The sequence below is a fragment of the Cryptomeria japonica genome, chromosome 1 (genome assembly GCF_030272615.1).
Source record: "Cryptomeria japonica chromosome 1, Sugi_1.0, whole genome shotgun sequence".
Lineage (NCBI taxonomy): Eukaryota > Viridiplantae > Streptophyta > Pinopsida > Cupressales > Cupressaceae > Cryptomeria > Cryptomeria japonica.
In genome coordinates, this window is record NC_081405.1 from 192,112,337 (window position 1) to 192,129,523 (window position 17,187).

The window sequence follows — 17,187 nt, forward strand, 5'->3', positions numbered from 1 at the left end:
GGAAGGGGTAATGGAAGACGTACTAGGAGTCAAAGGGAAGAAAACCATGAGGAAAACCATGAGGAAAACCATGAGGAAAACCATGAAGAAAACCATGAGGAAGATCATGAAGAGGATCGACACAATCCAAGAAATAACGGAGATGGGGTCCAAGCTATAATCGACCTTCTAACCGAACAAAGAGATAAAATCAACTTCTTGGAACAATCACTGCAGGACCTTAGGGAAAGGCAGAATGACTATGAAAATAGAAGTGGTACCGAAAATGGAAACCCTGGTAGCAATCAAGGGAATGTGATGGGCAATAGAAAGGAAAATAACATATTGGAACTCTCCAAGGACTTAAAGAAAATCACCCCTCCTAAGTTCGATGGGAGGCAGATTGGTGAAGGGGCTGAGAATTGGCTAAATGAAATGGAAAAATATTTTGAGCTAAGAGATTTTAGTGAAACAACCAAGGCTTTATGGGGTTCTTATCAACTCATAGGGGAGGCAGCCAGTTGGTGGACCAACACCAAGGAACAAAATGGGTATAGCAGGGATACGGTCACATGGGATCAATTTGTTCACCACTTCCGAGATAGGTGGCTCCCTCAATTGTTCTTTGATGAGAAAGTGACAGAATTCCATAATCTACGTCAAGGGTCCCTATCCATTCAACAATATTGGGATAAGTTTGCCAAGTTTCTTAAATATGTACCTATGTACCAGAAAGATGAAGAAGGCCAAGCAAGGAAGTTCATTTTGGGGTTAAATACCAACATAGGCGTAGAGGTTGACATGCATGGACCCAGAAATATGAATGAAGTGCTCAAAAAGTCCCTAAGGCAAGAGAGGAAGATTCAAACACTAGCAGGGCGGAACTATAATGGGAACCACTCATTTAAAAGGAAGCAAGAATTCAATGGAAACACTAATTTCAACAAGGGTCAGAGGAATAATTCTTCTGAAAGAAGGCCACTGCCTAATCAATATCAGAGGAATGGAAATGATAATAATAGTGGCAATAATAATAGGGGCAACTATAATAGGAATGACCAGTAGAACAGGATGACTTATCCACCTAGGGCCAATGAAACAAGGAATGATCCCCCTAGAAATCAAGGTAGGAGGGGTCCTCCAGGCAGATGCTTTATGTGGAGGGAAAACCATTTTGCCAGAGAGTGCCCCAGATGCAAGGACAAATTAGGGCCAATCAACCCCAACAAGGGCCCCAACAAAGGATTCATGCAGCGGTTAGGAACCAAAGAGGAAGATACCAGAATGTTCCTGTGGAAACTACAGGTACACTATTTGAACAACCAATATCAATTCTAATTGACACTGGATCATCTGAATGTTTCATCTCACCTAAATTAGTAAACAAATATGCATTAAAAGTTAATCAAATGGAGTCATCATGGATGGTTCAATATGGGGATAAGGCAACTAGGGAAGTAACTAAGTGTTTACCGAGGGCAAGGGTACAATTCCCTGAGTTCGAAACAAGGGTAGATCTCTATGTGGCACCCCTAGGATTATATGATGTAATTATGGGAATGAGTTGGTTAACAGACCATCAAGCTAATGTAGATTGCTATAACAAAGTTGTTGAATGTTTGGATGATGGGGGGAAAAGGGTCAAAATCCAAGGAAAGTTTAAACCCATTAATAAAGAAACTATCTCAGCAATGCAATTAAAGAAGGAAAGGAGAAAAGGAGGTCAAATCTATATGGTTGAAACTGATGAAGGAAAGGAGGAAGATACACCAACATTTGAAAATACCCCTTTCTTAAAGGAATTTAAGGATGTTTTTCCAGAAGAATTACCCGATTTACCCCCTAAGAGGAAGTTTGAATTTTCTATTGAAGTACTCCCAGGAGCTGAACCAGTATCAAGGGCACCTTACCGAATGAACACAATCGAATTACAAGAGCTCAAAATGCAATTAGAGGAACTCTTAGCTAAGGGATTAATAAGGCCAAGTGTATCACCATGGGGAGCGCCAGTTTTATTTTTTAAGAAGAAGGATGGAACCTTAAGGTTATGCATCGACTATAGGATGTTGAACAAAGTCATAATAAAGAATAGGTATCCCTTACCTTGCATAGAGGATCTTTTTGACCAAATGAAAGGAGCGGCAATTTTCTCAAAGATAGATCTCCGGTCAGGGTACCATCAACTCAGAATTAAGGAGGAAGACATTCCAAAAACAGCCTTCAGGACTAGATATGGACATTATGAATTCACAGTAGTTCCTTTTGGTGTAACTAATGCCCCAGCTGCATTTATGAACCTAATGAATAGTGTACTCCATGACTACCTGGATAAATTTGTTTTGGTATTTCTGGATGACATATTGATTTACTCTAGAAATGAAGAGGAACATTTAGTGCACCTACAAATTGTTTTGCAAAGGTTGAGAGAACATAAGTTATATGGGAAATTGTCCAAATGTGCCTTCTTTGAGGAAAAGATTCACTACCTTGGGCATATAATATCAAAGGAAGGAATAGCAGTCGACCCAGATAAAATAAAGGCAATAGTAGAATGGCCAATCCCTAAGAATGTTTTAGAGGTAAGAAGCTTTATGGGGCTAGCAGGTTACTATAGGAGGTCTGTGGAAGGATTCTCTAAGATAGCAAATCCCATCACCTCATTGCAAAGGAAGGGCAAAAGGTTTGTGTGGACCGAGCAAAGTGATAAGGCATTCCAAATCTTGAAGGGAAAACTAACTTCAGCACCCATTCTAAAGGTACCAGATCTGAATGGACACTTCACAGTTGTAACTGATGCTTCTATTGAAGGGTTAGGAGGAGTACTTGTCCAAGATGAAGGGGTAGTAGCTTACGAATCCAGAAAGCTAAAGACTCATGAAGTCAATTATGCACCCCATGACTCAGAATTGGCACAATTGTGCATGCCCTACAAAAATGGAGACACTTCTTGCTAGGGAAGCCCTTTGAGCTTAAGTCAGATAACCAAGGACTAAAATACATCTTTACCCAACCTCACTTAAATGCCAGACAAAGAAGGTGGTTAGAGTTTCTAAGTGAATATGATTTTGAAATTGAATATATTAAGGGGAAAGAAAATAGGGTGGCAGATGCCTTAAGTAGGAGGAGACACTTGATGACTATAGCAACATTCAAAACCTCTTTCAAAAGGCAAGTAATGGATGAACAAGGGCATGACCCATGGTATGAGCAAGTCAAATTGACTTTAGAACACAACCCAGCCAATCCTAAGGTCGAAGGGTATACATTAGATGAAGATGGGTTGCTCAGATACAATAATAGAATCTATATTCCTAATTCAAGGAACTTAAGGGAAGTAGTCTTGTCGGAGGCTCACAACTTATTCAGGGCACCCAGGAGTTAACAAACTTTATGTAGATCTAAAGAACTTATACTTTTGGCAAGGGTTGAAGAATGATATTGTCAAGTATGTAGCTATATGTTTGGAGTGCCAAAGAGTAAAGGCAGAACATAGACACCCAGTCGGATTGTTGCAATTGCACGATGTACCTCAACACAAGTGGCAAGTTATTAGCATGGATTTTGTGCAAGGGTTACCCATGTCACCTTCTAGGCATGATGCAATAATGGTGGTAATTGACAAACTCACTAAGGTGGCACACTTTATACCAGGAAATCTGACGGATGATGTGCCTACCTTGGCTAGATGCTTTGTTAAGGAAATATTTAGGTTGTATGGAATACCAGAGAAAATCATATCAGATAGAGATGCTAGATTCACTTCAAGGTTTTGGACCACTCTTCAATCAGCTCTAGGAACTCAGCTAAATTTTAGCACCACATACCATCCTGAAACCAACGGTTAGACAGAAACAAATCAGATTATGGAAGACCTGCTTCGCATGTACTACATGGACCAACAGAGGAAATGGGAAGAGTACCTACCTTTGGTAGAGTTTGCTTACAATAATACATATCAAACATCTTTGGGAATGGCACCTTTTGAAGCTTTGTATGGTAGACCATGTCGAACACCTTTGAGTTGGAATAGTCTTGAAGATAGAGTAATTATTGGGTCAGATATGTTGAAAGAAATGGAAAGGAAAACTAAGGAAATTAGGCAAAGATTGAAGGAAGCCTCAAATAGGCAGAAAAGTTATGCAGACAAAAATAGAACACCAAGGGAGTTTGAGGTAGGAGAGAAAGTCTTCCTAAGGGTTAGGCCACACAAGAGTTCCATAAGATTTGGGAAAAAGACTAAGCTTGCACCTCGTTATGTTGGACCTTTTGAAATATTGGGAAAGATTAATCCAGTTGCATACCGGTTGGCCCTACCTCCCCAATTGAGTTGAATCCATGATGTCTTCCATGTATCTCTTCTTAAAAAGTATGTACCTGATGAGAAACACATTTTGAATTGGGATGCTTTACAGGTCCAAGAAATGGGAGGAATAATGATAGAGCCATTCAAAATCTTGGAGAGGCGCCAGTGCCAGTTGCGCAACAGAGAGGTTGATCAGTGCAAAGTGCAATGGGACCAATATGATGAAAAGAATGCCACGTGGGAAGACACTAAGGAGATGCAGCAGTTGTTTCCTTTTTTGTTTTAAACATGAACTATAAACTCTTTTGAATGCATTTAATAAGTGCATCGAGACGATGCACAAATTAAGGGGGGGAGGATGTCACAACCCTCCTTTATCACCTTTGGATTAAAATACAAACTCTATTATATTTCTTTTGGCTAAACTATTGAATGAATATTATAAAGGAATAAAAATAATAAATCACACACACACATGGAAAATATACTTTTTTTCTTAATTGTTTATTTAAATTTCCTCACCCAAATAATGGCACATGTTGTAGGAAGAATAAGAAGCTTCTAGAGGCTTCTCCACCACCTTGCATGTAACTCCTCCTACTAAGTCTAATCAATTTTCATGAAGGCCAAATTGGGAGAGAATCTCTATTTTTCAATTAAAAAAATTAGGTAGTGGAATAAGGCAAATTTTCTTATAAAAGATATACAAGTTTTCAAAAAAAAGGAGTTGGTTATTCCATAAAGAAATTCTTCAAGTAAATTTTTCTTTTGTAGTCATATTTCATTTTTCAGCTAATAGATATTTGCTTGGGAGGACTTCTCTTCAAGATTGAAGGATCAAGGGAGATTCATAGAGGATTCTACACCATTTTTAAGCATCCAGGTTCTTTCAAATTTAGTTTTTCATGCATCTTATTCTTGCTACAAATTAGATTAGATTAATTTGTTTAAGAAATTAGATCCATTAGTTTCAAATTTTTTGATAAAGAAGTAGATTAAATTGTTTAAGAAATTAGAATCATTTGTTTCAGATTTTGATGAGAATTAGATTCATTTGCTTCAGATTCTTGATAAGAATTAGATCCATTAGTTTCAAATTTTTGATAGGAAGTAGATTAAATTGTTTAAGAAATTAGAATCATTTGTTTCAGATTTTGATGAGAATTAGATTCATTTGTTTCAGATTCTTGATAAGAATTAGATTCATTAGTTTCAAATTTTGATAAGAATTAGATTTATTTGTTTAAGAAGTTAGTTCCATATATTTCAAATTCTTGATAGGAATTAGATTAAATTGTTTAAAATTTCTTATTAAGTTTTAGATTGATTCTTGCTGAAGAACTAAATCAGAACCATCTTTATCTCCTTTCTCTAGAATCATTTCTCTGGTTATTGATTAAATCTAAAACTTATCTTTGAAGAGATCTCGCTGTTATCATTCTCTCTATGATTTTCTCATTTTCTGGTTATCTAAATTCTCTGTAAAAATATAATTAATATTTCTTTTCTATGAATAAATTTTCTCTGTGTGTACAAATAAATTTATCTCTCTTCTCTGTGAATAAATCTCCCTGTGTAAAGAACAAAGGAATAAATAATCCCTCTCTGGTTATTTCTCTATTGTATTTTCGTCCCTGGAACTTAATTTGTATTCTCTCTAACATTAATATTCTTTTTTTTTTTACATACCTGTTATCTACTCTTCTCTGTGTGATTTTCAATAATCTGGAAATGCAATCCTCTTGCATATAAAAATGCACACACACACACACACACACACACACACACACACACACACACACACACACACACACACACACACACACACACACACACACAGAGAGAGAGATACATATATATATATATATATATATATATATATATATATATATATATATATATATATATATATATATATATATATATATATATATATATATATATACATATAAAACATTAAAAAAAAAAAATTATTTCAAACTTTAACGCACGGCATTCAAAAATTGCCATGAGATGGCTAGCAGAAGGCATGCACGCGTGGTATTTAATGAAACCGCCACAGGTATTCAATGAAACCATCACAGGGGGTATGGAGGGGCCCACGGTGTCCCCTCAACCCTGCGGGCCTTCGCATGCAGGGCCGCAGGGGTGATGGGACCCGTGGTCCCCACCCCGCACCCCTATTTACTATCTTAAAAAAAACAAAGCCCTTTTTGCCATTTAGTTTATAATTAGTTTTTTTTACTATTTCGAAATTTGAACTTTTTAATTTGGGGTTTTAAAAAAAAAAAATTAATCTAAGTTAATTACTATTAATTATTTAGTTAATTTTTAAGTTTAATAATAATGACATTTAGGAAATAATGATTTTTTTTCCTTAGTGTAAATTTTAAGATATTGAATTCCGACTTAGAAAAATTGGGATTAATGTGTAGCAAGTTCGTAATTAAATTATCTTTAGTAAACTTTATAATTGTTGACTATATTCTCTTAAATTGAGTTACTCAATCCATTAAGAATCATTGGGACACTTGATTGGCCTTTAGAGATTAATTTACATTTGAACCAAATGCTTAAATTTAATCGCTATTTTGGATTCGCTAAATCTTCTTATGGCATGCAAATTTCTCATAGATTAATTACTTTCATTGACGGTTCATAGCATGCGAATTATTTATGGATTAATTACATTTTTCATGCAAGTACACATGTAATTACTATTATGCAAGTTTCGTGATGGCCATTATTATGCAATTATACTCCAAATAGTTATTTCTATCAATTAAAATTTTACACTTTCATTTCGTGATTATTTTCAAGCATGATGTTTTTGTAGTTAGAAAACTAAATAAAGGAAGTTGGAAAACCAAAACCAAGTAGCGTTTGGTATATACAGTGCCTCTGGGTCACGCTTACGGGTAATGTCGTCGTGTTGAACTACTGCACTTAATGCCTAATAAAGTTACATCAACGACGTATGTGGCATCGTCCCTATAAATCATCGGGGAGTAATAAGGGACACTTGGAAGTTAAAATCCAAGGGGTGGGTAATCCCCCTTGGATCGATAATTTAATAAGATAACTTTTAAATGATTTTCACATCCGTTGAGATAAACCGTAGTAAACCCCTTTTAAGGATGGTCAAGTTAAATGCTCTCATGAAATTGATTTCTTTTTATCTTGAAGGGATATTGGTGATTTGCAATTTGGTCAAGGGTGACACTCATGATAAGAATTAGGATCTAGTTATTTTAGGCCACAAGCAATAGGCCATCTTGAGCCTTCGCTTAAGCGCTACCATCGTGGGTAGCAACCGCAGAGAAACTGTCTGGGACATTGACCCTAGAAAGGGTTGCGTACCCACAAATCAGTTTACATCAAACCATAGAATAGAAAATAGAACTACATACTTTATGCCTTGATCCCATGCCGAAGCGGGTATGTAGGCAGTCTTGGGACGGAGTTGTCCCTCGTACTCAGGCATTCGTGGGTGGGGTCTAGGCTTGGTTGAGTAAGAATCCTAATTGAAAGATAAGATAATTAAATTGAAAAAGAAATTCAATGCATACTCGGAAGGAATCCGGTATGGATTCGCTTGACTTCCCGAGGCTTTAAGCCAAATTCCGAGGTGGAATTCAAGCTTGTATTATTTTAATTACTCCTAAGGATGGTGACCTTGGTGCACTTTTCTTAGAAGAGTGTAGTACGTAGTGAGTGGCTCAGGACCCGAATGGTCCCAATGAGTCTAAGTCTCTAGCTAGAGCATCTCCTATCCCGTTTGGATAGATGCCTACCTCGTATGGGTAGATGCCTATCCCATTTGGATAGATGCCTACCCCATATGGGTAGATACCTATCCCATATTGGATAGATGGAATCTTATGTCCTGTATGGACAATTGCCTAACCCATATGGTTAGATGCTCATCCCGGATGGATGAATGCCTAATCCTAAATGGATGGATGCCCAGAGTATGCAATTGAATAAAACATAATGATTACATTAAACAAAAAAAAATAATACTCAATTTTTGTTGTAACAATTATTGTGGGTTACTACAAAGAATAAGAACCTAGTAGCCAACCTATATCTTAAATAGGTAAATAATAACAATTGAATTGATTGCACACATTGGATAAACTAACCATTATATAAAAATAAATAATAAGGTCTTGATAATGAATCTAATGGCAAGGTTCTTATTGATGAAATTTTTAAATGTTCTTAGTTGAGAGTATGAAATACACTACATATATAATGAAAATTTCCTTAGGCCAAGAATTTACATGCAATTGAACCATTGGATTAAGGGTCAACTCTTAACCTATTCTTAGATAACTCTAATTAGAGTGGAGAAGATATATATAGTGAAAAATGATAAAAATAAAATATATAAAGTAAACTACAAAAAGAATAAAAAATAAAAAGTTTATATATAAAAGACATCCATCCACCATTTCACTAAAGTTTAAAAACACGCATTGCACTAGATCATAAAATAACTTCTAACAACACAAGAATGTAAATGATTCATGATATAAAACATATGTAACAAGGAGTCATGATTACTTGGGGTAAGAGCTTGATGCATTGCATAGTGGAACACATATTGAAAATAAATAAATAATGAATGATCAACACTAGAAAAATACACATTAAGGATTCCTAGACCAAAATAGTAGAGGGGTGAAAAAAAGGAAAGGAGATTACTCTTATACAATTGGATGAACAAAGAAAATAATAGTGTCAATCACCAAAGCACACATAATTAATAGTGATATAAATGGTAAAGAAAAATACAATTTTTAAATTATTCCCATGACGTGTGGGATAAAAGGGCATATAACTAGCCTATGCATCAAAGCTACACAAAATGACAAGTTCCAATTATTTTTTTCTAGGTTTTGCTCAAAGATAAAAAACCACAACACAAACCTGTTGTAATAATCTAGCCTAATATTATATTTTATAAGATAAATACCTACTATTTATAACAAGATACTAAAAATAGGGGTAAAAAAAGAAAAGAAAATAAGGGGAAAATAATCTTATAGTAGATTTGTGTATAGCCTTCATTCTTTTGTGTTGAGTTTACTTAGTAATAAGCCTCTATAAAAAAATTTAGGTGGATAAATAAGATTTAGAAGTGTGATATGAAGGTACAATCAATAAAAGAAGTTTAACACAAGGTTTAAAAGAACTTATGATAGAAGCAAATTTAGATGCAATAGAAGTGCATAAGGTAAACTTAATAATCTAGATATTTCCTCTTGTCCTTTTAAGAATAGCTCATAGTATAAAGAGGTGGCCCATTCTACCTTAATAATACGAATAATTAAGTATTAGTCAAAAAAATATATGTTATTTCAAGATGAATTATTGTGGTGAAACTATGATAGGATGCTTGTCAAGTTTCTTTTTGGAGTCGAAGGGTATCCCCACGACCCAGCTTGGCACCCATTTTTTAGGCGAGCTAAGGTGATTCTAATCCCTTGGGTTTGGGTAAGGGCCCATACATTACACACACCATATAGAAATCAAGTTTCAAGAGTCAAACTCGAGACCCATGGGGAGAAAACCCACCGCCCGAGACAACTCTTCTACCTGTCATAGGCTACTTGTCAAGTTTTTTAATAAAGAGCAATTCTTCAAAAGAAATATTGAGTGTCCCAAAGAGAATTAAAGTTTTCACTAAGTTGGTTTGAGGCGTGGGGTTCAGGTGGGTTGTTTTCAAGTGGGGTTTTGAATGTTTTATAGAGCACATGTTTTAATAAGAATAATCACTCAAGCATTTGGTCTTTATAAATGTAATGTGAACCACTTGCATTTATAATTAAAAGTAAAATAATTAAATAATTAGTTGCACATTTCAAATCAGGAAAGGAAAGAAAATTTTAGCAATATTTGTGTATTTTTTCTAAGGGAAGCATACCTACATAGTGTTGGCATTATGTTGTCATTGATGTCAACTGGTATGGAATGGTCACCTGTGAGTAGGTAGTGATGACCGGCATGGGTGAAGTAAGTAATTATGTCAACTGGTATGAAGGATGGATTGTGTAAACATATAGATAGAATGTTATCGGTACATGTAAAATGCATCATTGAACGATAAAGTGAGACCACCGATAGACAGGAGGTCAACAAGTATGAAGGAAAACCTGGTGAAGGTAGGGTATACCGATAAGGTGAGTTGAACTGGTAGTCAATCTTGGTCGATGAAGGATATCAAACTTGTTAATCCTATAAGGATCTGGTTAATACCAAGAGGGGGGGTGAATCAGTATTAAGACAATTTATAACTTCAAATCAAAATACCATTTACAACATATCTGAAATCATTTAATACATGAATCTATCCCTTTAGCAGATCTCATACACTTGTTACTCACTTATGTAATCTTACTAATCAGAATATTCACCAACCAGATATCTGATCAATACATACGCATACAGACTTATTATCATATCAGAATAATTCATCTATCAATTCATTAACATTACCGGTAACCACTTACAGATCTCTGATAAAAAATAGTAAACTTATCATAATCGGTAATCATAAATAATGCATGAAAACATAAACACTATGAAAAGACATTCCACACATGAACACCAATATTTTTGACATGGAAACCCAAATGGGAAAAACCACAGTGGCAATTGGTACCCACAATAATTTGTACTCTTTCGAAGTACACCCTATTAGAAGCTTAGCCCTGTTAGGAGCTTACAATATGCCCTATTAGGAGCAGACCCTATTAGGAGTCACCCAATTAAGGGATTTGCCTAACTCTCCAGCTATGAGCTTAAGGATTTGTTAAGATCAACCTGGTTAGAGGATTTAATCACTCTTTTGTGAGCTTCCCTATTAGGATACTTAGATCGCAAAGGCCTGTTAGGACCTACCCGGTTAAGGGATTTATGTTGTTGTAATTGTTAGAGAACAACAATGAAAAATGATCTATTACTTTACACTTTCAGCTTGCTAAATCAGATCCAGTTATGCTTCACAGTATGCAACACTCAGGAAGATCTCTATCTTCTCTAGGATGGCTTAATTCATTCTCCTAATGTACCACTGACACATGAAACATCAGTTGTGTCACCCTAAATAGCCATAACAACCAAGTTGGCCATAAAACCTATTTACATCTTGCATTTACAATGCAGATCATATCATATCAATATCCAGATCATTACAACAAATTACAATGCAATATTAACCATTGATTGATTGTAACCCATCACGGAAATCCGATCTGTATCCTCAAAACACTCCACTAAGTGTTTCATTGATTCCCAAGAAATTCTTCCTTGAATCATGCCAAAACAACAATTAAATCTTTCACGTAGGTTGTGTCATGTTACCAACTTCATGTAGACTCACTGTTATTCACCGTAATAACAAAAATCATTACCGGTTGAGTGAATCCATCACTAGTCCTAAAACCCTAGCACAACTCCATCAAAAGTTCAAAATATGCGTTTTGGTAACCAACATAGGATTCGGCTCCAATCACATACACAAATCCATCATAAAAGCTTATCTCTCAAACCATAAGTCTCCAACCATCACCAATTTACTGATTCCATCAAATCTTTTCTTTTACTGGTTGAAGTCCTAATTCCTAGTCTTGCCGATAAACCCTATCATACTTACAAATTCTACATCTGGTAGACCAAATTACTTATCCAACAAGTCAGACATAAAATTTCATCTATAACATCATCAAACATTAATTGACATAGGTTTCCATCAATGACAACACAAATAACTGATCATGTCATCATCATTCTTCTACCGATACAGTCATCAACTCATCTACATCAATTATGCTAATTGTGCCAACAATTTCCCCCTTTGGAATTGATGCCAACACCAATCAATTAAAGGCAACACCAATCAATTATACAATCATATATGCCAATCATCTACATCTTAGCACATTAACTGTAGGTTTTTGCATTTGTCGCTCTTCACTATCTTTTCTTCTCCTCAAGCCTAATCATCAGATTTCTTTTTCTTCTCCCATAACTGATTAGCAGATTTATTTTTCTTCTCCCCCTCTGACAACAATGCCAAAGTTTAAAATGTGTCACCTGACTTCAATCTGACCAAAACTGTAAATCATATCATACTGCATTAGAGTCACACCCCCTACGAAGTAGCTCACATCTTCGTCAATCCTTAGTGAAGAATAAACATGAAATCCACAGGATTGATGCAACTCCGGCACCTTAGTTCTTCCGGTGTAGGGGTCTAACCCCTAATTTACTTCTGAGAAACTAAAAAGTAGTCTTAGGCAATAGTTTAGTAAAGATATCAACTAACCGATCTTTACTCTTCACATACTCCATCTTTACCTGCTTCTCCTAAAATCTTTCCCTTAAGAAATGATACTTCAACTCTATATGCTTGGTTCTTGCATGAAGTACAAGATTCTTGGAAATATTTATTGCACTCATATTGTCACAATAGATATTCAATAGTTCAAACATATCTATCTTGAATCCTTCTAGCACATGTCTCATCCATATGGCTTGTGTGCAATTCATGGATGTAACAACATACTCAGCTTCAGTTGTAGATTGAGAAACACAAGTTTTTTTCTTGCTTGTCCATGCTACAAGTCTTCCTCCAAGTAGAAAACCTCCACCAGTTGTGCTTTTCCTATCATCCACATTGCCTACCCAATCTGCATCAGTAAAAACATCTAAAGTGAAATTTCCTTTGCAGGGATACCATAATCCATAGTCTAATGTTCCTTTAAGATGTCGGAAAATCCTCTTAACAGCCACCATGTGACTTTCTTTGGGCTCTTTTTAGAATCTTTCAACTAACCCAACAACATGAGCAATGTTTGGTCTGCTATGTACAACATAATGTAGTTTACCAATCATAGTCATGTATTCTTTTTGACTAACATCAGGTGAATCATCTTGCTTTTTCAACTTGGAGCTTGTTACCATCGGTGTACCTACCATTTTACAGTCTTCCATGTCAAAAATCTTAAGCACTCTTTAATATACTTTCTTTGATAGATAAAAATACCACCATCTAGTTGTTGGATCTATAATCCAATAAAGAACTTTATTTCACCAATTAGAGACATCTCAAATTCCTTTTTCATCTCATCGGCAAAGTCCATACTCATATTATCATCTCCACCAAAAATTATGTCATCTACAAATACTTCAGCTATTAGCATCTTGTCTCCATCAGTTTTTAGATAGATATTACTATCCTCACTAGTACGCTAGAATCCAATCTTGATCAAATGTGCATGTAATCTCTCATACCATGCTCTCGGTGCCTACTTTAGACCATACAAAGCTTTATGCAATTTACATACCATGTCCTTATCATTGATCAAGGAAAAACAATCTAGTTATTCAATGTATACTTCCTCTTCAAGAATTCCATTCAAAAAGGTTGACTTGACATCCATTTGGTAGACTTTGAATCCCTTATATACAACAAATGCCAACAACATCCTTACTCCTTCCAATCTTGCAACTAGTGCAAAATTTTCACCATAGTCTTCACCTTCTTCTTGTGCATATCCTTTGCAAACTAATCTTGCCTTATTTCTTACCACTTTTCCATCTTCATTTAACTTATTCCTGAAGACCCATTTAGCTCCAATCACATTCTTGTCCTCCAGTCTAGGAACAAGTGACCATGTCTGATTTTTCTCTATTTGATCTAATTCCTCATTCATTGCTTTCACCCAGTCATCATCTTTGAGTGCTTCCTTAACTGTCTTTGGTTCCATTGTAGAGATCAAACAAGAATTTTCTCTAATCTTCCTTCCAGTTTGCACACCTACATTCTTAACACCAATTATTTGGTCCTAAGAGTGATTTAATCTCACATATCTAGGTATAGTCTGTGCTAGTTCTACATCTTCCTCATCTGATTCACCAGTCGATTCACTTCTTTCTTCTTCACTGTCCTTGCTTACCGGTATTGCATTTGTCGGTTGATCATTATTTTGTGCTTCCGGTTCAAAGATCACCAGTCTTTCTTCATTACCATCTTTTTTAGGTTCAAACCTGCTTGATCCTTCAGATTTATTTGACAAATCATCTACCTTCACATTAAAACTTTCAACTATTTTCTTAGTTCTCTTATTATAGCATTATATGCTTTACTTTTAGAATAATAACCAAGAAATATTCCTTCATCAGATTTTGCATCAAACTTTCCAGTGTAGTTATCCTTTTTAATAAAATATTGACTTCCAAAGATTCTGAAATAACTAACACAAGGATTTTTACCATACCATAGCTCATAAGGTGTCTTATTATTATCTTTCTTTACAAGTATCTGGTTTAATGTGCAGACAACAGTACTTACCACTTCTCTCCAAAACATCTTAGGCATATTACCTTGTAATAACATTGTTCTAGCAGCATCAACAATTGTTCTGTTCATCCTTTCTGCTACACCATTTTGTTGTGGTGTCCTTGGAGCAGACATTTGTCTCTTGATACCTTGTTCATCACAATACTTGACAAACTCATCAGATGTGAATTCTCCTCCTCAATCAGATCTTAAGCATTGCAAGTTTTTACCGGTCCCATTCTCAACTAGAGCTTTAAATGCTTTAAATTTACTAAAGGCTTCAGATTTCTCCTTTAGGAATGTAACCCACATCATCTTAGAATAGTCAACGATAAAAAGCATGAAATGTCTATCACCAAAATAACTTTTTGTTCTCATAGGACCACAGAGATCAGTATGAACCAAATCCAAAATATTTTTAGATGTACCCTTCTCTCTCTTAAATGAAATAGAGGTCATCTTACCAATTTGATAGTCTTTACACATCACATTATTCGGTTTAACAATTTTTGGTAATCCTCTCACAACACTAGACTTGCTTATCTTCACCAAGTTATCAAAATTCATATGACAACATCTCTTGTGCCATAACCAGCTATCTTCCATCTTTGCAACTAGACAACTATTGATATTAGCATTTAAATGAAATAAGTTACATCTTGTTTGTTTTCCGGTAGCAATTAGTTCACCATTTCCTCCAAGAATTCTGCAGATTCCACCATTAAACTCAAGCAAATAACCTTTATCATTGAGTTGTCTAACACTTAACATATTATGTTTCAGACCATCAACACAAAATACATCATCAGTATTATTCTTCCCATTCAAAGAAATAGAACATTTACCTTTCACCATGCAAGGAGAGTCATTTCCAAATCTAACAACACCTCCATCAAATTCATTAAGAATTAAGAACTTACTCTTGTCTCTGGTCATATGGTGTGAACAACCACTATCTACAATCCATTCATTACTAGTTTCTACATGAGAAACTAGTGCCTTCTCATCAAACAATTCCTCCGTTACAACTACAAACACAATCTCTTCATTATCATCTTCATCTTTAGATTCTTCATCGGTCACACCTTCATCCACTACAATATAATAGTGTTTTATGTCTTTCCCTTTGAATTTATTGAGCTTATCTTTCTTATCGGTGTTAGGGAAGTTAGCAAAAATATGACCAATCTTACTACAAGAGAAACACTTTAAAGGTAGCTTTCCTTTATACTTACCAGTGCCTCTTGGAAATCTCTTGGCTAGCAGTGCTTAAAGTTTCATTACTTGATCTTCATTGTCTTCACTTTCTCGGTTACCTCCATGACTAGATCTACACTCATAACTTTGACATGCATTCTTTCCTTTTCTAGCAGATGAACCGATAACATAAGCTTTAAAAGAAGATTTAGTAGATTTTGCCACACTATTGTCAAAACTATTTAACTCAAAGGTTGTAACCTTACCAATCAAAGAGTCAACAATTACCTTATCATTTGAAATGGATCTCAGTTCTTGGATTGTTGATACTCTAATAGCATAATGAGGTTGAAGATTTCTAAGCATTTTACTTACCACCACATCATCATCAATTTTACCACCATCACCTTTTATACTGTCAACAACTTCTTTAATTCTCTGACCATACTGTGCAATGTTTTCTCCTTCTTGCATTTTCATATCATCAAATTTTCCTCTCAAGCTTTCCTCTTTTGCTCGTTGTGCATGCTCATCTCCTCCATGAATTGTTTCTAATTGTTCCCAAACCACATGTGCAGTTTCTAATCCTTGAACATCAATATATTCAAAATTACATAAAGTACTTACAAAAGCTTCAAGGGGCATGTTCTCCTAGGGATATTTAAGCTCATCTGATATCAAAAGAGCATTAGAAGGAGCCACATATTCTATTTCAACATGTTTCCAGTATTGAGAATCAAGACCTTTGAGATATATCTTCATTCTATATTTCCAGATCTTATAGTTATCCTTGTTAAATTTTGGACCCTCTTTCTTCATCATCTTGTCTAATCTTTTCCTCAAGCGATTAAGCTTTTCTGCACATAGAGAACCACAACTCTGATACCAATTTTTAATCCTATGAGGATCCAGTTAATACTGAAAGGGGGGTGAATTAGTATTAAGACAATTTATAACTTCAAATCAAAATACCATTTACAACAAATCTGAAATCATTTAATACATGAATCTATCTCTTTAGCAGATCTCATACACTTGTTACCCACGTATGCAATCTTACTAATCAGAATATTCACCAATTAGATATCCGATCAACACATACTCATACTAACATATTATCATATTAGAATACTTCATCTATTAGTTCATTAACATTACCGGTAACCACTTACAGATCTTTGATAAACAACAATAAACTTATCATAATCGATAATAAAAAATAATGGATGAAAACATAAACACTTTGAAAAGGTATTCCACAAATGAACACCAAGATTTTTGATGTGGAAACCCAAATGGGAAAAACCATGGTGGGGATTGGTACCCACAATAATTTGTACTCTTTCAAAGTATGCCT